The sequence below is a fragment of the Mobula birostris genome, chromosome 18 (genome assembly GCF_030028105.1).
Source record: "Mobula birostris isolate sMobBir1 chromosome 18, sMobBir1.hap1, whole genome shotgun sequence".
Taxonomy (NCBI): Eukaryota; Metazoa; Chordata; class Chondrichthyes; order Myliobatiformes; family Myliobatidae; genus Mobula; species Mobula birostris.
This window is the reverse complement of record NC_092387.1, coordinates 52,849,574-52,874,510: the sequence shown is the minus strand read 5'-3', so window position 1 is coordinate 52,874,510 and position 24,937 is coordinate 52,849,574. Positions and strand designations below refer to the sequence as shown.

The 24,937-nt window shown below is 42.4% G+C and overlaps 1 protein-coding gene across 4 annotated transcripts in view; it reads right to left on the bottom strand.

The window, feature by feature from the left end:
• LOC140212125 (very long chain fatty acid elongase 5-like) overlaps window positions 1-23,681 on the bottom strand; it is a 53,228-nt gene extending 29,547 nt beyond the window's left edge. Inside the window, exons 1-2 of one of the 4 annotated variants that reach the window (XM_072282709.1) lie at window positions 23,514-23,681; window positions 1,920-1,970 (exon numbers count right to left, since the gene is read on the bottom strand). The gene's annotated coding sequence lies outside the window, so the exon portion shown is untranslated. Of the gene's footprint in view, window positions 1-1,919; window positions 1,971-17,027; window positions 17,130-17,268; window positions 17,436-23,513 lie in introns of those variants that run through there. The other 3 variants (XM_072282707.1, XM_072282706.1, XM_072282708.1) reach the window with 3 other exon arrangements.
• Window positions 23,682-24,937: the final 1,256 nt, after the last annotated feature.

The window sequence follows — 24,937 nt, the reverse complement described above, 5'->3', positions numbered from 1 at the left end:
AAACTGTCCTGTGATTAGGCTAGTGTTAAACAGGTGGGTTGCTGGGCCAGAAGGGCCCATTCCACACTGTATATCAATAAATAAGCAAACTTGTGCTCCTATGAGAATGAGGCAAATCAATCACAGCTCAGTTCTGTGATTTAATGTAAAAGAAAACACAAGGTAAGTTTTGGCCAATTTTTCTCCCCCAGTTTCTACTAAATATGGTGGCTCATTCTGCAATACGGTTCAACAGAATTGCCAGAAATTCACCTGGTTGTTTATTCTTCTGAAGACAGTCCATAATGATCTGTTATCCGCTACTGTGTAAAACAGCATTGGGTTCAACAGCATGAGAATCAAATGTGAAAGTGGTCTGGCTACAAGGTCACCATGACAGCAAGACAACCGTTCATCATTCGACACTAACAGTAGCTTTCGGACAGGGGAAATTCATCTTGTCAATTAGTTCCATTTCACAGCTAGTCTCAGGACCCCTGGCCACGTCGTCAAGGGTTAGAAGATAAATCCTGCAGTGTAAGTCTAACTGTAAATTTAAGTGGTTCCTCTTGAATATGGTCCCTGCTGCAACCCTTTATAATTTTTGATGTATGGTTCCCAATGCACTGACACCTCCTGAGAACCATCGAAAACCTCTTATTCAAATGCATCACAAATTGCTACGGCAACTACCCTGCTCAAGACCCCAAGAAATTTCACAGCAATTGAAGACAGCCCAGTCTATCATGAAAACCAGACTCCCCGCCACTGACTTTCGCTACACTTCCAAACGCCTCAGGAAAGCAGCGATTGTAATCCACCCTGTCATTCTCTCCCCCCCCCCCTTCCCATCAGGCAGAAGATACAAAAGATTGAAAACACGTACTACCAGGCTCAAGGACAGCTTTTACAAGAGTCTTGTATAGGCCTCTTGCACAATAAAGCTGAACCCTTAATTTTCCAATCTATCTCATTATGGCCCTTGCACCTTATTTGTCCTCCTGCACCGCAGTTCCTCTCTAACTGTATCACTACTCTCAGTGGCTCCTTTATTTGGTACCTACTGTACCTCATAAAGTGGTCACTGAGTATATGTTTGTAGCTGTTGCTATAGCCCATCCACTTCAAGGTTCGATGTGTTGTGCATTCAGAGATGCTCTTCTGCACACCAATGTTGTAACGCATGGTAGTTTGAGTTACTGTCACCTTCCTGTCAGCTTCAACCAGTCTGGTCATTCTCCTTTGACCTCCCTCGTTATCAAGGTATTTTCACCCACAGAATTGCTACTCACTGTATGTTTTTTTTTGTTTCTCACACCATTCTCTGTAAACTCTGGATTCTGTTGTGTTTGAAAATCCCAGGAGATCAACAGTTTTGAAGATACTCAAACCACCCCGTCTGGCGCCAACAATCATTCCATGGTCAAAGTCACTTAGATCACATTTCTTCCTCATTCTGATGTTTGGTCTGAACAACAACTGAACCTCTTAACCATATCTGCATGCTGTTATGCATTGAGTAGCTGCCATATGATTGGCTGATTAAATACTTGTATTAATGAGCAGATATACAGTGGTACCTAATAAACCGGCCACTGAGTGTATGTCCTGCATTCTGGTAATTTCCTTTGCGCTACCTCAATGTATTTGTGTGTAGAGTGCGCTGTCTGAATAGCATGCAGAACAAAGTTTTTCACTGTATCTTGATACATGTGACAATAATAAACCAATTACAATTCTCATAAATAATGTTGATATGGCAGTTTTGGGTTGATCTCCCCGGGAAGAAATAATGATTAAATTCAGACCCTCCAGCCTAAATCCCAATCTTCCCCACAGCCTTGTCTGAACTCACACAAAAGATTGGGTCAGAGTTTGAACATTCATTGTATCCTCTAATAACACATCAAGATAGTATCAAATGGGATTATGGCATTTACCTTGTAATCCTTGTATATTCACTGCATTCAATTGCCAGTTCTTGAAAGGGCCTGTAAGAAAAAAGTTTAATCAGAATTCACAAAGTCACCAGATCTGTCTCAACAGAGACTCTTCATTCTTCATACTTTATTACTTCAATCCATCCTTGTGGTTTAATTAATAATGTTGATAAGCCCCAATATCTGAAAATTCCTCCCTAAGCCTTTTAGTCAGATCTATAGAAGAATATAGGCATAAGGTAAGGAGTGCAACAGAAACAAAAACTCCAAAGTGATTCTGCAGATGCTGGAAATCCAGAGCAACACACAAAAAATGCTAGAGGTATACAGCAGGTCAGGCAACATCTATGGAGAGGATTAAACAGTCAACATTTCAGCCTGAGATTTCTCATTAGGACATTTCATCATATTCAGTCCTGAATGTTAAAAGGCATCCAACAAGGAGGATTGGTTACAGGCCAAGGACAATTACAGTTTGGCATGATAGTATAGTGGTTAGCACAATGCCTTACAATACAGGCAACTCGATTTTAATTTCCGCTGCTGCCTGTAAGGAGTTTGTATGTTCTCTCCATAACCGTGTGGGTTTCCTCCAGGTGTTCTGGTTTCCTCTTATAGTCCAAGGACATTCGGGTTGGTAGGTTAATTGGTTATTGTAAATTGTCCCCTGATCAGGCTAGGATTAAATCGGGGATTGCTGGGCAGCGCAGTTCGAAGGACCGAAAGGGCCTGTTCTGCGCCGCATCTCAATAAATAAATAATTACTGATAAAGATTTATAATTGAAAAGCAAACTGCATGATATATAAACAGAATTTCAAAAGAAATTGGAAATATCCCCGTATTCCTTTCATGTTTTGGCCAGTGATCTGGTTTATTAGATATGATTAGCTTTATTTAAACCCTGCCCTATTAAAGTCCAATTTAAACCATTTTGATGAAGGGTCATCAATCAGAAATAATAACACTGTTACTCTTCCCACAGATACAGCCTGACCTGCTGACTATTCCAGACACTGGTTTACCAACAAAGTTTCAGATTCCATTTCTTCAAATACAATTGCACACTTGATTTCAACATTTTGGAGAAGTTTACGTAGGTATTATGGAAGGCTGTAGTCCAGGTGCAGAACATTGGGACTAGGCAGAATAATTATTCAGCATGGACCAGATGGGCCAAAGGGCCTGTTTTGTGCCATAGTGCTCTCGGACTTGGAACATTGGTGATGCCAGTCTGGAAGCTATTTAATACTTTTAAAATCACTTTCTTCATGCATTCTATATTATAATAATTTTCCTAGTGAACTCAGTTAAGTTTCTTGGGAGTGAATGCAAAAGGGCCCAAGGGGATATTAAGGGAGTGTGGGAAATAGGAGATCGACAATTTACGTGTGACCACTGGAAACACCGTCCAGTGAGCTAAATGCCTTAACACCAGGATTTCCAAATAATCAGATGTCATTGGAGATTTACTGTAACAAAAGCATTTCAAAGTTCAAAGTTTATTATTAAAGTAATTTTATGTATTCATATACAACCACGAGACTCATTTTCTTGCAAGCATTCACAGTAGAACAAAAAAGTACAATGGAATCAAAAAAAAACATACAAACTACACACAAAACTACAAACAAGCAACCATGTGTTAAAGACAAAATGCAAAATATTAAAAAATAAAGAAATACTGAGAGCATGAGTTGTAGACTCCTTGAAAGTGAATTTTGTGTAGTACAGTAAACTAGTTTGAAGTTGGTACGTGTCTTCTATATAAACCATTTTTGTCTCATCAGCTCCTCCCAGCTCATTGCACGATAAAGCGTCCAGTTAAAAAAATACAGCACTGGTTAGTTTTTCTGCATATTACCTCCTCTTGCCTTTCCTGAAGATTTTCACTGGGGCAGATTCCTGAGACTCTCAGTATTAGGTGAGAGTACAGCAGCATTGAATCATTGTGTTCTTGAAACAACACATCCATTTCCAGTTACCGGGCCATTACTAATGGACTGGGTTTAGCTAACAAGTTTTCTGTTTGAGGATAATACTTGGTTGGCTAAGTACATAAAATACCAGTAAAATACACAGTAGTTGTGTGATTTAATTTCAGTTTTAGACATGCACAGATGTAAGAATTATTGGAAGATAATTAAGCTCACTGGACTGGCACATTATAATGGCTCTTCAAAGATTTTCCCAGAGGCTTCCGTGCATAGCCTTTTATTACAGTCATGGGCTGTGCAATTTTGATGAGGCTGATAATAAGATGCCAGTGAAAGTCACTGGATCACATAAGTTATAGGTAAAGAAATACATAAGATGATCACTTTTTTAAACTTAGGAATTGCAGTTGTGACATGCTACTCAGCCCCGTTGCTCCTGTTCCACCATTTCATAAGATAAAGCTCTTCTTTTACGTCGGCTTCACTTTCCTCTACTAACCCAACCTCTGTCTTAAATATACTAAGTGAGTCACCAGGTGGGCATTGAAGAGCAGAAACCACCAGCCCTCTGGCTGAAGTATCACTCGTCTCAGCCCTGAATAGTTAATCCCTTATTTTGACAGAAAATGCCCCTGGTTCTAGACACCATTGCCAGGGAAATCATCATCCCTCAATCTACCCTGTCAAGCCTCATAATTTTGCACACTTCAATCAATTCCCTTCAATTCTCTGGTCTCTAGGTGTCCTCTCTCCCCAGAGGACATCCCTCCCGCATCAAGAGTATCCACATGAGACACTGCCTCAACAAGACAACGTGTATCACGTGTATCACCAAAGATTCTTGCCCTTTTCTCACAGCAATTATCGGACAGGAGGCACAGAGGCCTGAAGTTTCACACCACCCGGTTCAAGAACATTTGTTTCCCTTCAACTATAAAGTTCTTGAAACAACCTGTACAATCCTAATCGTCACCACAGTATAGCAACACTATGACCACTCCGCACTACAATGAACTTTTTTTTTGTCCTAATTGTGTACTTTTGTGTACAATGTTTCATTTATGCTTTTCTTGCTCTTGTTGTAATGTGAACAAAGTCACTAAGGAGACACTGAATCTAGTGGATACTTTTATTCAACAAAATGAGACACTCTTGGAGGAAGAGGCCTCCCAACTCAATATTACATGACATTTTTATATGCTAAGGATCAAAGGTAACGGCAGGACAATTCTACAGTTACAATCTATCTACAATGCTTCCTTTGAATTACATGTAGTTTTCACACACCTCCGTCTTTGCACCCACACTCCCGACACCCTAATGAATGTTAATCAGGATTGTCTGGTTTGCCAACAGCTCTGGGAAACCTATTGTTAGGGCTGCATTTTAAATTCGATCTACAATCCATGTTTATGTCTGAAAATTGATTGCTGCTGAAGTAAATATTTACTATATACCCAAACTCCAGAATATGCCCGAACACTACATGCCTGTGATGCTATTGCAAGTATGTTTTTCATTGCACCTGTGCATACATGTACTGAAGCAGTAAACTTGACCCGACCCACCATCCCCCAGCTATAAACCTGGTGAATCTCCACTACACTACTGTTCAGTATCATTCTTTAGGTAGAGAGACCAGACCAGTACACAACATTTCAGTGTCGGTCTCATCAGGGCCTTATCTGTAGCTGGAACAAGACGTCTCTCTTCTTGTTCTCAAATCCTCTTGCAATAAAACAAAACCTCATTTGCCTTGCTAGTTGCTTGCTGAACCTTCGGGTGACGAGTGAAGGACACCCATGTCTCACTGAACACCAGTCTCACAATTTTAATCAGCTTTGTTATCGCTGACATAAGGTCGTGAAATATGCTGATTTGTGGCAGCAGTACATGAAAGTTACTGTAAATTACACAAAGAATATATAAGAAATAAATAGTTCAAACATAGAGCAAAATAGTGAGGTAATGTTCACTGGCTCATGAATTGTTCAGAAATCTGATGGCAGGGAGGAAGAAGCTACCGTAAAACCCTGAGTGTGTGTCTTCAGTCTCCTGCACCTCCTCCCTAACGGTAGCAATGAAAAGAGGGCATGTCCTGAGGGGTGAGGATAATAATGGATACCGCCTTTTGAAGATGCCTTCAATTCTGGCGAGGCTAGTACCCAGTATGGAGCTGGCTGAATTTAAAACCACCTGCAGCTTTTTCCAGCCCTGTGTTTTAGAGCCTCCACAGCAGCTGCTGGTACAACCAGTCACAATGCCCTCCATGGTACATCTGTAAATATCTGCACGAGTCTTTGGTGATACATGTACCAAATCTCCTCAACCTCCTAATGAAATATGGCTGCAGGCATGCCTTCTTCATGACTGCATCAATATGTGGACCCAGGATAGATCATCAGAGAGGATGACACCCAGGAACATGAAACTGTTTACTCTTTTCACTGATGACCCCTTCCACGGGAACTGCCCTTCCCCTTCCTCAAGTCCACAATCAGTCCTTGGTCTTACTGACTTTGAGTACAAGATTGTTGTTGTAACACCACTCAACCAGCCAATCAATCTCACTCCAGTACGTCTCCTTGTCACCATCTGAGATTCTGCCATTAATGTTTATGTCATAGTCTTCTGGTTTGCTTATTTTTCTACTTGCGACAAGCTTTGACCGTTCCAAAGTACACTTTGACTGTACAGTTCCAATACCATATACAAGTTTGCTGATGACACCACTGCTATGGGCTGTATTAGAGGTGGTGATGAATCAGCATACAGGAGGGAGATTGAAAACTTGGCTCAGTGGTGTAATAACAACAATCTCTCACTCGATGTCAATAAGACTAAGGAGCTGATAGTAAACTTTAGCAGAGGGAAACCAGAGGTCCATGAGCCAGTAATCATCAGATCAGAGGTGGAGAGGGTCAGTAACTTTAAACTCCTGACTGTCACTGTACCAGAGGACCTGTCCTGTGCCCATCATATAAATATTATTGCAAAGAAAGCACAACAGCACCTCTACTTCCACAGGAGTCTGCGGAGATTCAGCATGTCATCAAAACTCTTGGCAAACTTCTATAGATGTGTGGTGGAAAGTGTGCTGACTGGCTGCATTACAGCCTGGTATGGGAACAGTAATGGCTTTGAGTGGAAAATAATACAAAAGGTAGTGGATTCGGCCCAGTATATCACGGATAAAATCCTCCCAATCATTGAGCATATCTACATAAAACATTGTCATAGAAAAGCAGCTTCCATCATCAAAGATCGTCACCACCCAAGCCATGCTCTTTTCTCACTGCTGCCATTAGGTAGAAGACACAGGTGCCTGAGGATTCGCACCACCAGCTTCAAGAACAGTTACTACCCCTCAACCATCAGGCTCTTGAACAAAAGGGGATAACTACACTCATTTAAGAACTCTGTTACATTGTTATTTCATGCTCGTTATTTATTTATACCTGCATTTGCACAGTTTGCTTACAGTTTATAGTTCCTGACGGTTAGTTACTATTCTATAGATTGCTAAGAATGAAAGAGAATCTCAGGGCTGTACATGGTGACATGTATGTACTCTGATAATAAATTGTACTTTGAACTTTTCTTTAGTTAAAACATAGCTAAGTAAGTCAAAATCATTTATGCCTTTACTAAAGAATATCTGGAATCTAAAAGTAAAATTGTACTTCTTCTGTTGTTACTGTATTTGTATTTGCAGCCCCTTTCTATCACTGAGTGAACTGGATGACACTGCTTCAGTCGGAAATAATTCAGCTCAGGTGGTTGAGTTGTTCCGCGATCTTGGATATTGACTTGCAAACACTTCGTCATCGTATGAGAAGACATCGTCAGTGTGCTGTTGATTGTGATGTGCCTTCTGAATGTTTGGCCTTTATATACTTTTCAATGAGCTGATTCAATGTCATTTCAGAAACTCAGTTGTGATGTGGGCAGTTTCCAAAATGATATTGAATCAACTGATTGATAAATATATAAAGGCCAAACATTTGGAGGACACACAACTAACAGCACACTGATGGCATTTCATTGATTGGTGACCGAATGTTTGTAAGTAAATAGCCAACATCGGAGAACAACTCAACCCAACCATGGTTTCAGTATTACCAGATGGAGGGGTTCTATTCCTTTCCTTAATGCAAAGTTATGAATTATTGAAGATAAAATTTCAATCAATCTTCCAATGAATGTCAGACTAGGAGCTTGAACTCATGGAGAGGTGTGCACTATCAGTGTTCTTATCCCTGTTAGTGCAGCTACGTTCCAACTCACTTAATGTTGTTTAAGACTTTCCAGGCTCACACCTGACATCTTGTGGCCACCTTGTCACAGGCTTTATTAAAAAAAGTCAACAAGGACCTGCCTCAGCACATAATTTAAGACAAATCATTCAATAGTCCTGAAGGCTCTTGACTTTCCATGAACAAGAGGGGATTTAACTGAAACTTATAAAATTCTCTGAGGGTTTAACAGGGAAAATAGCTGCAGGGATCACAGTCCAAAAGAGGGGATCAGCCATTCATGACCGGTAAGAATAAGTTTAATCATGGGGTCATATAGCATAGAAACCAGCCTTTTTGGTCCAACTGGTCCATGCTGAACAAGATTCCAACTCCTCTTCTCATTGCCTCAAGAAAGCAACCAACGTAACCAAGATCCCTTCCCACCCCAAACATTCTCTCTTCTATCCCTCTGTTGTAAGACTTGAACAAACCTCATATTAAAAATACAGGAAAGTCTGCAGATGCTGAAAATCCAGAGCAATACACACACAAAATGCAGAAGGAACTCAGCAAGTCAGGTCGCATCTATGGAGAGGATTGAACACTCAACAATTTCGGGTCATGGCCCCTCTTCAGGACCTCATACTGTATATTGATAAACCTCTTCCTGCTCCTTGTAACTTACTGTCTGCCTACACTGTACTTTCTCTGTAACTATAACACTATATTTTCTATTCTGTTACTGCTTTCCCCTTTGTACAACTTCAGTGTACTAAACCTCAATGAAATGATCTGTATGGACGCCATGCAAAACAAAGTTTTTTACCGTACACCAATAAACCAATTATATAGAAATAGAAATAAAAATCAAGAAAAGGCTCTCTTTCCATCTGAGAAAATTTTGACATTAAAACCAGTTGATGGTTGCCATCATTTATAGCGTTTAAGCGTACATTTCACGCCGCAGTTTCATCCTGTTCCAGAAGAGGAGGATTACATTGACAACTGAACAACCAGGCTTCCATTAGGTATGAAGTAGGAACCACAGGAAACACGAATGGTAAGAAGTAAAAACAAAAAGAAATGTCAATAGGAATTCTCATCATTTTCAAGCCTCTCAAACTTCTCCACTCTCCCAACCATTAGCTTCCTCTAGCCCTCCAGGACTTAGAAACATCTACACTCAAAGAATCCTGGCCTCAATAGAGTATGACTACTACTACTTATTTTGTATCCAGTGCAGAAAGTTTTCTTGCATAAGGTTGTTCGAGATGGCATGGGAGCACGGTTCACTCATAGATTCTTGGTGTATTGTTCTGGTCACCTGGTTATAAGAGGTTGTCATTAAGCAGAAAGGGGTACAGAAAAAGGGGCACGGTAATGCAGTGGTTAGCATAACACTATTACAGCGCCAACCACCCGGGTTTAATTCCGCTGCTATCTGTCAGGACGTGGGTTTGCTGGGAGTTAGCAGGTTAATTGGTCACATGAGTGTAATTAGGCAGTGTGGGCTCATTGGGTCAGAAGGGCCTGTATCTCGAAATAAAGTAAATAAAAGTTTAATAAAGTCTGTGTTGGACTTCACTTTTAGGATTTTATCTTTTATGGAAAAGGACAGCCAAGGGGAGCGGTGACCTGCACTCAGACTAGCTCCTCACACACATCCCAGGCACAGGAAGAACGTGGTTTCCCGCCCATTCAGCGCATCAAGTCAGTGCAGATGTAAAAGTGGGCCCCACTCTAATTCTTGCTGCCTGCAGGCCAGAATGTCTTTAGAATCTTAAATAAGATTATTTTGATTAAGTTTTTTTTTACTGCTTAAATAATACTGAGTGGGTGGATAGGATTGCTCTGTGATGGACTGTATAACTGGTAGATTGGGTAATGGGGTCAAAGGCAGCTGCCTTTAGGTGTTCCCTCACACATTGTATTTCCAGTATCTGGGACACTTGGAGCGGATGTCCAATGAGGAAGAAACAAAACAACTTTACTGTAATAGCAAAGTTTGACATATTAGGTTTCATTTCCTATTTCCAAGCACTCACTTTACTTCAAGGCTGCAGCCTGTAACACCCTAATCTATACATGTACACAGAAATCCTGTCTTAGGTTACACAAAAGACTGCAGACAGTGTAATCCAGAGCAACATACAAAAGCTCTGGATAAACGCAGTGGGTCAAGAAGCATCTATGGAGAGAGATGGACAATTGTCATTTGCGGTTGAGACCCTTCATCTGGATATACAGTACACACAGTGGTCACTTTATTAGCTACACTTGTACGCCTACTCGTCAATGCAAATACCTAATCAGCATCTCAGGGCATAAAAGCATGCAGACATGGTGAAGAGGTTCATTTGCTCTTCAGAGCAAATATCAGACTGGGGTTAGAAGTATGATTTAAGTGACTTAGACTAAAAAATGATTGCTGGTGCCAGATGGGGTGGTTTGAGTATCTCAGAAACTGTAGATCTCCTGGGGTTTTCACACACAAGAGCCTCTAGAATTTACAGGGGATGGTGTGAAGAACAAAAATGAATCCAGCAAGTGGCAGTTCTGATGAGCAAACTGCCTTGTTGATGAGAGAGGTCAGAGGAGAATGACAAGACTGGTTCAAGCTCACAGGATGGCCACAGCAACTCAGGTAACCACACACAACAATGCCGGAGTGCTCTGAATGCACAGGATGTTGAACCTTGGGAAGTGGATGGGCTGTAGCTGAAGAGCATAAACTTACACTCAGTGGCTATTTTATTAGTTGCAGGAGACGCCTGCTACTGCCTGACCTGCAGAGTCCCTCCAGGGCTTTGTGTGTCGTCCCTGCTTCAGGTGACTTTGCTTTGCAAAGGAAAATGGATATTGCATGAAGAAAAAAGAGCACCTTGTAGTCAAGTAGTTTGTGTTACGGAAGTGAAAATGCAATAAAAGTGTACTGTTACTAAAATAAAAATGAATAAACCAATACAGGGATGGTAAATTAAATTACATTAGTAAATTGTTTTATTATTGCCACATAGCCTGAGGTGCAGTGAAAAACTTTGGTTTGTGTGCCATCCAGACAGATAATTCCAAACACAAGTGTATCGAGGTAGTACAAAAGGAAAAGCAATAACAGAATGCAGAAAGGAGAACACAAGGGGAAACTTCTGCACGCCGAGGGCTGTGAGAGTGTGGAACGAGCTGCCAGCACAAGTGGTGCAAGTAAGCTTGATTTCAAAGTTTAAGCGAAGTTTGACAGGTACTGGGATGGTAGGGGTGTGGAGGCCTATGGTCCCGGTGCAGGTCAATACAAGTAGGCGGTTTAAATGGCTTTGGCATGGACTAGATGGGCTGAAGGGCCTGTTTCTCTGCTGTACTTTTCTATGACTCTAATAGTTCAAGAGGAAGTGCACAGCAGGAAAACAATAAGGTGCTAGACCATAATTTTAAGTTCAGACCATGGATTTTGAGTTCAAGAATCCATCTAATCATACTAGGGACTGTTCTATCGTCTTATAACAGTGGCATAGAAGCTGCCCTTGAGTCTGGTGAGGTAGTTTATGCACTGGTATTCCTCAATGATCAATAAGTAATGCAACTGTTTAAATGGGCCCTCTAGAAATGGTCAAATTCCTGTTTCCACACACTGTCTGAATACACATCTTATGTAAAATCTGATGGTCTGGGGCAGTGCGAAAATCAAACTGATGGCTAAGTTTTAAAGGAATTTACATGGCACTTTTCCCAGATGGTTATACTTAGGTGGATGGTCTGAATAGTTGCTTAACACTGAATAAATATCAAATATTAAAAACAAAGAATGCTAGGATTAGTCAGCAGGTCAGGCGGCTGCTGTGGAGAGAGAAGCAGACATAATATTTCAGATGATGATCTTTCAACAGAATATTGAGTTTTTTTCCATGTACGAACATCAGACCTTTGAATTTATAATATTATAGGAATTCAATTGTATGTAGGGGTGTCCATAAGTCATTTGTAATTTACCAAAAATCTATTTTATTCCAAGAATCACTTTCCTCTGTCATTAAATCCGAAACATAATCACATCTTTTAGGATGATGTTATTTTCCATTTTGAGTTTGTACTATGAAATAGACATGGTGAAAATTCTGGAAATGATTAAGTCTGACAGTACTTCTTGGGAGAAAAAAAAACAAAACTGACATTTCAATATTCTCCCTGAACTCAATGGTTATGAATCTGAAACATTAACTCTATTTCTTTCTCTTTAAGTACTTCTGACCTGTTTTGTTGTGCATGCTCAACAACCACTGGCTTTGCCTTTGTACTCCAATGGATGTGATTGATTAGAAACTGCACCTGACTGAACCAATTCTTGAGTGTAAGGTATGCTTGGAGAAGATTGTATCTGTTTTAATTTAATTGCACCCATTTCTGCCAAATGTCAATCCTTTGGAAAACTGGATTACAAACGAGTCCCTCTAGAATGGGTGTACATTATCAGTAAATAAAAACCAAGAAAAAGATTAAAAATGCTGATCCTGGAATCTGAAACAACAGCAGAAAATGCTCTAAAAATCTAAACTGATCAAGCAGCATCTGTAGAAAAGGAAATAATCAGCAACTCTTGTAATGGGAAAGAGAGAGTTACAGGTTAGTTTTTGGTAGGAGAGAAGATGAAGGAGGAATGTGCAGAATAAAGGCAATGTCTGTGATAGGATGCATCAAAATGGCTTAATGCAGTCATTACTGGCACTTTAAGCTTCTTAGTCTGTGTGGTGTGTTGTAAATGCTAAGGTTGTGAGATATGCCAGATCCCTCTCTTATTGAAAGTTCACTTGTATCCTTCTTCCACAAAGATCCAACAAAGGACTTCAGACCCAAAATGTTGACTGGCTCTCTTTCCATGAATGCTGCCTGACCTGAATTACTTTCAACAGTGGCCATTTAAAGTCCCATCATCACTACGTGTGGCAATTATTTCTTCACCTCTAACTGAAATTAGCACCAAAATGTACTGTACAATTTAAAACCAATGTTCTTCAGTCACTGTCAAACAGGGAGCAGTCCTTGTAATCAAGCATCACCCATGCATGAATTAGTGTATCCCCAGTGGCACTTCCGTACTTGGCTGCCTGCCTGCCTGACAGATTATTGATTAGGTATAGGGAATCAGTGCCTGGAGCTACTTCTCCCTGCAGAAGTTACTGCTGCATTGTGACCTCATCTCAGTGTTTCGGGACACAGCTGGAGGATGGTGGACATGTGGGGATGGGGAGAGGGTGTGGTAAGATGCAGTGATGACACGCCTCTTCTCTTCACTTCCCTCGGGGCAGCCAGTTGCTGAAGCTGGCATGGAGGGCGTCCCGTAGGTTTCCTACACATCTCCCATAATCACTGGTGGCAAAGACTGCACAGTATCTCTGCTATCCTAATGATGTTGGGAATTGCACTAGGCACGTTGTAGCACACCAAAATAATAGAGGGAAACATCATAATTTTTTCATTAAAGTAACTTATTTATATTTTTCAATGACATCCAATTGGATATTAGGGAAAAATACAACATTCATTTCAAAATACCGAGTCGCAGAGCTCAGAATCAGGCCCTTCAGCCCAACTGGTCCATGCTAACCAAATTGTTAGCCCAAGTTTTGCCCATATTCCTGTAAACCAGGGGTTCCCAATCTGGGGACCATGTATCCCTTGCTTCATGGTATATTGATCCATGGCGTAAAGAGGGTTGGCAACCTCTTCCCTAAACTTGTTCTATCCATATACCAGTCTAAAAGGCTTTTAAACACTTTAATTGGGCCCATCTTCAAAGGGTCCTCTAGCAGCTCCACTGATATATCCACAAACTCCTATGTGGAAGTACCTGTCCCTCAAATTCCTTTTAAACCTTTCAGATTCAGAGCAGCTTATTGTCAAATATGCCAGGGGACAATGAAATTCCTCACTGGTGTGCAGCTCACAAACTAAACAGTGCACCTATAGTAATAAATATAACAATAAATACAGAGATGACTGCAAAAGAACAGAATGGTGCAAAGGGTATAGTGCAATCTCCAGCAGTGTAAAAAGAGTACCAGGCACAAAATGCTGGAGGAAGTCAGCACATCAGGCAGCATCTATGGAGAGGAATAAATGGCCAACATTTTGGGCTGAGACTCTACATCGGGATTGGAAAGGAAGGGGGCAGAGCCAGAATGAGAAGATGGGAGCACTGGAAGTGGTAGGTGATAGGTAAGACCAGTTGAAGGAGAAGGTAGGTGCATAGGGAGGGAGGAGGAAGTGAGAAGCTGCGAGGCTCTGCAAAAAGAAATGCAAAAGCAAAAATAATCAGGAGAGGTAAGAGTCCGAGAACATGGAAGCGGATGTGAAAGAAGTGATTGGTTCAGCTCTCACCTTAAATCTGTGTCCTGTAGACTCCCTTACTCTGGGAAAAAGACTGTGTCCATTCACCTTAACTACATCCTTCATGATTTTACAAGGTCACCCCTCGGCCTCCTACGCTCCAGGGAAAAATGCTCCAAGCTCTCAGGTCCTCCAGTCCTGGTAACATCCTCATGAACTTTTAAATACATTTATTTATTTAGAGATACGACATAGTAACAGGACCCTCTGGCCCAATGAGCCCACACGGTCCCATGTGACCAATTAATCTACCAACCTGTACGTCACCGGACTGTAGGAGGAAATCAGAGAGCTTGGAGGAAACCCACGCGGTTCTGGGGAGAACAGACAAACTGTGGGAAGAAACCTATGCGGTTATGGGGAGAACAGACCAACTGTGGGAGGAAACCCACACGGTTATGGGGAGAACATACAAACTGTGGGAGGAAACCCACACGGTTATGGGGAGAACATACAAACTGTGGGAGGAAACCCACACGGTTATGGGGAGAACATACAAACTGTGGGAGGAAACCCACACGGTTATGGGGAGAACATACAAACTCTTTGCAATTACGGTGGGAATTGAACCTAGGTCTCCAGCACTGTAACAGTATTACACTAACTGCCAGGCTAACACACATCCTCTTTTCCGCACCTTTTCCAACTTAATGACATCTTCCTTCAGTTGGGCGACCAGAACTGCTCACAATATACAAACAATTTAACACAACTTTTATACGAACTCCAGTTACTCAAAAGAGGTGCTTTTAAAATTATGTAATCTGCAGTCAGTGTGGCCAAGGATAACATCAATGTGCCCACTGTTGATACAAGAGATAACACTATGACATGCACAGGATTAGGTCACAGAGAACCTTAAAAAGATTTAAATGCCTGTTATGGCTTGAAAAATTATGAACATTAAATATCATTTCAGAAAAGCAACTTAGTTTAGAATTTTAATCTATTGGGCAACATTTTTATCGTGGGTATTGTATTACTTCAACAAATTTAATTATTGCAACACTGGGAACAGAAGGTGCCCTTCTGTTATAGAAATTCTGTCATAAACCTCAGGGACATGGATTCTCTGTGTGGAGCATCACAAGGAAAAATCAATGGATTCCAGTTAATTGGGTCATTGGTTAACAGACGCTTATTTGAGACAATGCTTAAAGAAAATTAGTCAGCGAAATTGCCAAGATTCCCTTCATTTATTTGGAACACTATGCTGCTTAACTGGGGCAGAAGACTGTTGCCGAACATTTTCTAACTAGTGTCAGTCATATGACCGTTAGACACTACTCCGAGCTTAGAGCAAACAGTTCTTAAATAGAGTCACTTGTGTGTTTGAATTCCAAAAGTAGTGATTTTGTCACAGGCAGTTGGCGAGTAATAATCTGTGCTGATTTGTTACTCTGTTAAATGATAATTTGTCATTTTTATACCTTTTAAACTATTTCCATGAAACTTCTGCTAATTGGGGCACCTGCTTAATTGGGCCAAAATGTACTGGCCTGGATTTGTCCAAATAAATGGAATCCACTGTAATACCTTTGCCCAGACACTTCAAGGAAATACATTACCACTAAAAGGCTACAGGTTAGGAAATTCATATTAAACATAGTTGCTAAAATTATGCTCTTTTAACAGATGTTATCACGTTCAGGTGTGATTATGATAAAGAGCTATATTTACAATCTCCATATATGTATATAACTTGGCAGCATAGTTACACAAATTGGTGTGTTGCCCATTTCAGTGTACAGATACATAAGAAGATTATGCTGCATACTTTAGGGTGCAATTGGATTTAATTGATAACTGTATTTATATTAAACACTCCACTATCCTGGCTATCCTCTCCCTCTCCTTTCCACTCCCGATGAAGGGTCTTGGCCTTTTCCATAGATGCTGCCCGACTTGCTGAGTTCCTCTAGCATGTTACTCCAGCTTTCCAGCATCTGCAGAATCTCTGGTGCTTATATTACCCACTGCAGATTCCTTCATCACGCCCGCATCAACATGAAAGTTGCAAACCAGCTCTTTAACGTCCTGTTCATCTACATGGCTAGAACCTGACTAAGCTAAATCCAACCCTATCATGCTACCAATGACTAGTTTTTGCTAGATTTGGCTGAACCATTTGGAAGCACCTTGGCTTTATTGCTTCAACTATAATCTCGTTTCACTAAACGTGTTTACACTGAGTGTGACCTTGAGATAAATCCGCCACTTTTATCTATATCAAATAATTCTGGATATCATGAGGTTCAGAACCTAGCAACTGAGAAGGTGTCCAAGGTGATCGACCGAGTGAGCTTTTACGCTCAGCAGAGCACTTGTTTTGTTTTAAATAAAACAGCTGGTGTCCGTTTACGTTGAATCAATTAGGCAAAGCGTACTGGGAGTGTAAATTATAGACACTAGAAGTGTACAGTATTGACAGAAATGTCTTGTAGGATGGGAAAGAGGCGAGAACTTCTCTGCAGGTAGAATAGCTTCTCAGCACTCATTCAGCTCATTTGGCCCAGCCCCCAGATTCATCAGTACAAAACAAAACCCAGGACCTACCAGACCAGATCACAGAAGGTGAGGCACACTTAACCGCAGATTCTTTTAGCACAGAACACAACAATCCTTTCGACAAACATGCAAACGTTTGAACGGTGCCAAATTTCCCAGCTCGTTCCAAACTTTATTTTGCAAGCTTGTCCGGCGTAGCGTTCCCAGTGAGATCATTTTGCGATCTTTGTGTGGGAGCGATCCAGGCGTGAACTAGCGACGCCCAAGAACAGAAAGTAAACGTACTTGCCTGTTGTAAAAGAGATAACATTCCTGAAGTCACAAAGCAACGGAGCAAAACTTACGATAAGAAACGATTTTGTGCCCGAGACTGTCTCTCGCGGCCTCCTATAACCACGTATCTGTTGATGATTCCCGGAACAAATCTCTCCGGCAATCCGTGACGTTCAGTCGTTTTTCCAGAAATGAACCAATCAGATGTGAAACGGAATTAAATTTACAAAAGAGCGCCAGAATCTCCTGAACAATATGAGGACAGGGGATTTCGAGCATCTGCAGAATTTCTCGTGTTTATAGGGAAGGAGACTGGTGCGGTGGTAAAGTGGAGAACATTTAACCGGGAACTACAATTAAGTTGTACTACGCGACTCCCTTGTTCATTCATCCCCCCACCCCCCCATCCCTCCCCACTGATCTCCCTCCTGGCACTTATCCTTGTAAGCGGAACAAGTGCTACACATGCCCTTACACTTCCTCCCTTACCACCATTCAGGGCCCCAAACAGTCCTTCCAGGTGAGGCAACACTTCACCTGTGAGTCGGCTGGGGTGATAAACTGCGTCCGGTGCTCCCGGTGCGGCCTTCTATATATTGGCGAGACCCGACGCAGACTGGGAGACCGCTTTGCTGAACACCTACGCTCTGTCCACCAGAGGAAGCAGGATCTCGCAGTGGCCACACATTTTAATTCCACATCCCAATCCCAATCCCATTCTGATACATCAATCCATGGCCTCCTCTATTGTCGAGATCAAGCCACACTCAGGTTGGAGGAACAACACCTTATATTCCGTCTGGGTAGCCTCCAACCTAATGACATAAACATTGATTTCTCTAACTTCCATTAATGCCCCTCCTCCCCTTCTTACCCCATCCCCAATTTATTTATTTATTTATTTTCTCTCTTCCCCTCTCACAATAACTCCTTGCCTGTTCCCCATCTTCCCCTGGTGCCCTCCTACCCCTTTCTTTCTTCCAAGGCCTTCCGTCCCATGATACTCCCCCTTCTCCAGCCTTTTATCCATTTTACCAATCAACTTCCCAGCTCTTGGCTTCATTTCCGGTCTCCCCCTCCCCCTCCCACTTTCAAATCTCTTACTATCTCTTTTTTCTGTTAGTCCTGATGAAGGGCCTCAACCGGAAACATCGACTGTACTTCTTCCTATAGGTGCTGCCTGGCCTGCTGCGTTCCACCACCATTTTGTGTGTGCTGTTTACAATTAAGTTGTGTCTGGTTTTGTTGTTCACAGTCACTGACTATTTTAACAGTAAAAACTGGTGACTGTCGATGCTGACACCTACAGCGGTTTTGTGCAGGTTTTTCTTGTGGGAGGCGAGGGAGGAGATTGCTCATCATTGGGGATGGGAGAGGTTCCGGAGGATTGGAGAGTTGTGGATTTTGTTCCTTTATTCAAGAAAGGGAGAAGAGATAGCCCAGGAAATTATAGACCAGTGACTCTTACCTCAGTGGTTGGTAAGTTGATGGAGAAGATCCTGAGAGGTAGGATTTATGAACATTTGGAGAGGTATAATATGATTAGGAATAGTCAGCATGGCTTTGTCAAGGGCAGGTCATGCCTTATGAGCCTGATTGAATGTTTTGAGGATGTGACTAAACACATTGATTAAGGAAGAGCAGTAGATGTAGTGCATATGGATTTCAGCAAGGCATTTGATAGGGTACCCCATGCAAGGCTTATTGAGAAAGTAAGGAGGCATGGGATCCAAGGGGACATTGCTTTGTGGATCCAGAACTGGCTTGCCCACAGAAGGCAAAGAGTGGTTGTAGACGGGTCATATTCTGCATGGAGGTCTGTCACCAGTGGAGTGCCTCAGGGATCTGTTCTGGGACCCCTACTCTTTGTGATTTTTATAAATGACCTGGATGAGGAAGTGGAGGGATGGGATAATAAGTTTGCTGATGAAAACAAAGGTTGGAGGTGTTGTGGATAGTGTGGAGGGCTGTCAGAGGTTACAGAGGGACATTGATAGGATGCAAAACTGGGCTGAGAAGTGGCAGATGGAGTTCAACCCAGATAAGTGTGAAGTGGTTCATTTTGGTAGGTCAAATATGATGGCAGAATATAGTATTAATGGTAAGACTCTTGGCAGTGTAGAGGATTCGAGGGATCTTGGGGACCGAGTCCATAGGACGCTCAAAGCAGCTGCGCAGGTTGACTCTGTGGTTAAGAAGCCGTACGATGTATTGGCCTTCATCAATCATGGAATTGAATTTAGGAGCCGGGAGGTAATGTTGCAGCTATATAGGACCCTGGTCAGGCCCCACTTGGAATACTGTGCTCAGTTCTGGTCGCCTCACTATAGGAAGGATGTGGAAGCCATAGAAAGGGTGCAGAGGAGATTTACAAGGATGTTGCCTGGATTGGGGAGCATGCCTTATGAGAAAAGGTTGACTGAACTCGGCCTTTTATCCTTGGAGCGACGGAGGATGAGAGGTGACCTGATAGAGGTGTATAAGATGATGAGAGGCATTGATCATGTGGAAAGTCAGAGGCTTTTTCCCAGGGCTGAAATGGTTGCCACAAGAGGACATAGGTTTAACATAGAACATAGAATAGGAAGAGGCGCTGGCTATCCACTCGATCTATTCCTCTTATTCTCTTGTACACCTCTATCATGTCTCCTCTCATCCTCCTTCTCTCCAAAGAGTAAAGCCCTAGCTCCCTTAATCTCTGATCATAATCCATACTCTCTGAACCAGGCAGCATCCTGGTCAGTCTCCTCTGTACCCTTTCCAATGCTTCCATATCCTTCCTATAGTGAGGCGACCGGAACTGGACACTACTCCAGTTGTGGCCTAACCAGAGTTTTATAGAGCTGCATCATTACATCGCGACTCTTAAACTCTAACTCTCGACTAATGAAAGCTAGCACCCCATAAGCTTTCTTAACTACCCTATCTACCTGTGAGGCAACTTTCAGGGATCTGTGGACATGTACCCCCAGATCCCTCCACACTACCAAGTATCCTGCCATTTACTTTGTACTCTGCCTTAGAGTTTGTTCTTCCAAAGTGTACCACCTCACACTTCTCTGGGTTGAACTCCATCTGCCACTTCTCAGCCCACTTCTGCATCCTATCAATGTCTCTCTGCAATCTTCGACAATCCTCTGTACTACCTACAACACCACCAACCCTTGTGTCATCTGCAAACTTGCCAACCCACCCCTCTACTCCCACATCCAGGTTGTTAATAAAAATCACGAAAAGTAGAGGTCCCAGAACAGATCCTTGTGGGACACCACTAGTCACAATTCTCCAATCTGAATGTACTCCCTCCACCACGACCCTCTGCCTTCTGCAGGCAAGCCAATTCTGAATCCACCTGGCCAAACTTCCTTGGATCCCATGCCTTCTGACTTTCTGAATAACCCTACCGTGTGGAACCTTGTCAAATGCCTTACTAAAATCCATATAGATCACATCCACTGCACTACCCTCATCTATATGCCTGGTCGCCTCCTCAAAGAACTCTATCAGGCTTGTTAGACATGATCTGCCCTTCACAAAGCCATGCTGACTGTCCCTGATCAGACCATGATTCTCTAAATGGCCATAGATCCTATCTCTAAGAATCTTTTCCAACAGCTTTCCCACCACAGACGTAAGGCTCACTGGTCTATAATTATCCGGACTATCCCTACTACCTTTTTTGAACAAGGGGACAACATTCGCCTCCCTCCAATCATCCTGTACCATTCCCGTGGACAATGAGGACATAAAGATCCTAGCCAGAGGCTCAGCAATCTCTTCCCTCGCCTCATGGAGCAGCCTGGGGAATATTCCGTCAGGCCCCGGGGACTTATCCGTCCTAATGTATTTTAACAACTCCAACACCTCCTCTCCCTTAATATCAACATGCTCCAGAACATCAACCTCACTCATATTGTCCTCACCGTCATCAAGTTCCCTCTCATTGGTGAATACCTGAGAAAAGTATTCATTGAGGACCTCGGTCACTTCCACAGCCCCCAGGCACATCTTCCCACCTTTATCTCTAATTGGTCCTACCTTCACTCCTGTCATCCTTTTGTTCTTCACATAATTGAAGAATGCCTTGGGGTTTCCTTTTACCCTACTTGCCAAGGCCTTCTTATGCCTCCTTCTTGCTCTTCTCAGCCCCTTCTTAAGCTCCTTTCTTGCTTCCCTATATTCCTCAATAGACCCATCTGATCCTTGCTTCCTAAACCTCATGTATGCTGCCTTCTTCCACCTGACTAGATTTTCCACCTCACTTGTCACCCATGGTTCCTTCACCCTACCATTCTTTATCTTCCTCACCAGCACAAATTTATCCCTAACATCCTGCAAGAGATCTCTAAATATTGACCTCATGTCCATAGTACATTCCCTGCAAAAACATCATCCCAATTCACACCTGCAAGTTCTAGCCTTATAGCCTCATAATTTGCCCTTCCCCAATTAAAAATTTTCCTGCCCCCTCTGATTCTATCCTTTTCCATGATAATGCTAAAGACCAGGGAGCGGTGGTCACTGTGCCCCAGATGCTCACCCACTGAGAGATCTGTGACCTGACCCGGTTTATTACCTAGTACTAGATCTAGTATGGCATTCCCCCTAGTTGGCCTGTCCACGTACTGTGACAGGAATCTGTCCTGGGCACACTTAACAAACTATGCCCCATCTAAACCATTGGAACTAATCAGGTGCCAATCAATGTTAGGGAAGTTAAAGTCACCCATGATAACAACCCTGTTATTTTTGCACCTTTCCAAAATCTGCCTCCCAATCTGCTCCTCTGTATCTGTGCTGCTACCAGGTGCTGGGGAGTAGGTACAGAGGAGATGTCAGGGGTAAGTTTTTTACTCAGAGAGTGCTGAGTACGTAGAATGGGCGGCCGGCAATGGTGGTGGAGGCGGATATGATAGGGTCTTTTAAGAGACTTTTGGATAGGTACATGGAGCTTAGAAAAATAGAGGGCTATAGGTAAGCCTAGTAATTTCTAAGGTAGGGACATGTTCAGCACAATTTTGTGGGCTGAAGGGCCTGTATTGTGCTGTAGGTTTTCCATATTTCTAATATGTGCAAGAACACATATGGACAGGTACAATGAAAAGGTTACTTGTAGCAACATTACAGACACATGGCATCAGACACACGACATTCACAAGAAAAAAAAACTTAAAATTAACCAAGAACACAATTAGAATGAGAAAAATGCACACTGTGATGTTAAGTGGGCATTGTATTGCCGTACTGAGGTAGCAGTTAGGGTTGTGCAGATTGCTTCACGAACCAAAGGGTTGAAGGGAAGGAGCTGTGCTTGAAACTGGTGGTGTGGGACTTTGGCTTCAGTATCTCCAGCCTAATGGTAACTGCAAGAAGATGTCATGGACTGGATGGTGGAGATTTATGATGACAGGTGTTGCCATCTTGGGGCAGCGTCCTATGCATTTTTAATGGTAAGGAGAGATGTGGGGCCATGATGTATTGAACTGAGTCCGCTGCTCTTCTTAAATTTGTCTGTATTTGAATTGTTGTACCAGACCATGGTGCAACCAGTCAGGATACATTCAACAGTATATCTGTTGAAGTTGAGTGTTTGGTGATGATCCTACAATCTTCTGAGGAAGTAAACAGACTGGCAGGTCCTCCTTGTGATTCATTGCTTTTGACTCAAAACATTGACTGTCTGTTTCCTTCCGTCGATTTTGCCTGACCCACTGAGTTACCCCAGCCGTTTGTTCTTTTCTGTGGTTCAATCAGCGAATGTGTACAGTATACAACCTGAAATCTTTACTCTTCCTAGACATCCACGAAACGGAAAAGAACCCGAAGAATGAATGACAGAAAAATGTTAGCACCCCAAAGACCCCCTCCCATGCATAAGCAGCAGCAATAGCAAAGCCCCCCCACCCTGGAGGCCATAATCTAGAGTCCATCAAAAACTACTGTCAGACAAGGTCTCTCTCTTTCACTGGTGAGGGAGAGAGAGATAGCGCTCGTACAACAGACGAGAGGGAGACCAACAGCTCGCTGTTTCGACGTTACGACCTGCAACATCGCTTACTCAAGTCCCCCCCAACTCGAGGGCCAGCAGACTCTTACTTACCATCACGAGAGAGAGAATGAATGAATGAATGAGATTTATTTCGGTCAGTACAAACATAACATTCATTCAAAAGAGAGAGAGAGAGACCACTCACTCGAGGATTTTCTTTCGACAGCGGCATAGACTGCTGTCATGATGTTTCAATGTCCCATGGCACTTACGTTGACACTGGTGAGTAATTGTGTCATCCACGGAGCCGCAACCCAAAGATGCACATCTTCCAGGCCACGCCTGGAGACATCGAAATCGCATGGCCGCATGGTGAGTTCTGAGAGCGAGAACCCACCACTGTGAAGAACTGCAGTTTGAGTGCAGCTGTAGATCACGGACTCCAACAGGACCCAGCCACCTTGCAAAGGGAAAAAGGAGACACTAAAAGAGAAGAAATTAAATTTTGGACCAAGTTAACAACTCAGCTGCAGATTCTCCAGCTCATTCTATACCGGGGGTTCCCAAACAGGTGTCCATAGAACCCCATGCTTAATGTTATTGGTCTAAGGTATTAAAAGGGTTGGGAACCCCTTATCTAGAGCAAGATACCACTACCACTTCACCACAGCTTCTAATAACACAGAACAACAGTACAGGCACAGTCAGGGATTTTAACTTAAACTTTTGGAGGGACATATGGAGAATCAAAACCAGGTTTATCATCCTGACAAAAGTTATGAAGTTTGTTGTTCTGCAGCATCAGTACAATATAGGCATAACAAATGAGAAGAATAAACAGCGCAAATGAGGGATAGTGAGATAGTATTCATCAGTTCATTGTCCATTCAGAAATCTGATGGCAGAAGAGAAGCTGTGCCTAAAATATAATGAGCGTGGGTATTCGAGTTCCTGTAACTCCTCCCTGATGGTAGTAATTGTTGGAGTGGATTTCTTTTGGGTAGATGATTTGTTTACACTTAAATGACTTTGGCCACCAGACTTCTATTTTAACTGTTTGACAAAGGACTGTGGATTGAGTCCACAACAATGCGCTTCCTAAAAGGGTGTGAATACCAGGTGTTCCCGGTGCCATAGTTTGACCTGATGCTGTAGTTTCGAAGGCAGTGTCACCTATACATTACAAATATTAATTGTCTTCTATGTTAGCATGGGAAATGCCAAATAAATGTATCGTAGACTTAACTTGCATTTCTAAAGGCTGTGGATACCAACACAGACATGTTGGCGTTGGGAGGAAAGGATGGTGTGATATTTTGTATGTAGCTTCAATAGGAAGCATTGTCTATGCATGGTCTATAACTTTTTAAGTAGCGATTGCCTTTGTGTTTAGCATATAAATATCGAGCCCACATTGAGCTAGCGGACCTTTCTACGGAAAGCGTCTCCATAAGCTGCTTTGTATCTACCAGTGACTCTGTCTCTCTGGTAACTTCATCCACGCTACAACAGTAATGACAGGAGAGGACGTCTCGGATGATAAGGCCCTTAATGATGGATCCTATCTTAAGACATTGCATTTTGAAGATGTCCTCAGTGGTGGGGAGGCTTCAATATGTGGCTTTGAGAATATATCCCTCAATATATTTCAGGGAGAGGAGAGGGAGTGTGTGTCACTGTTTCCCAGCTTTCTATA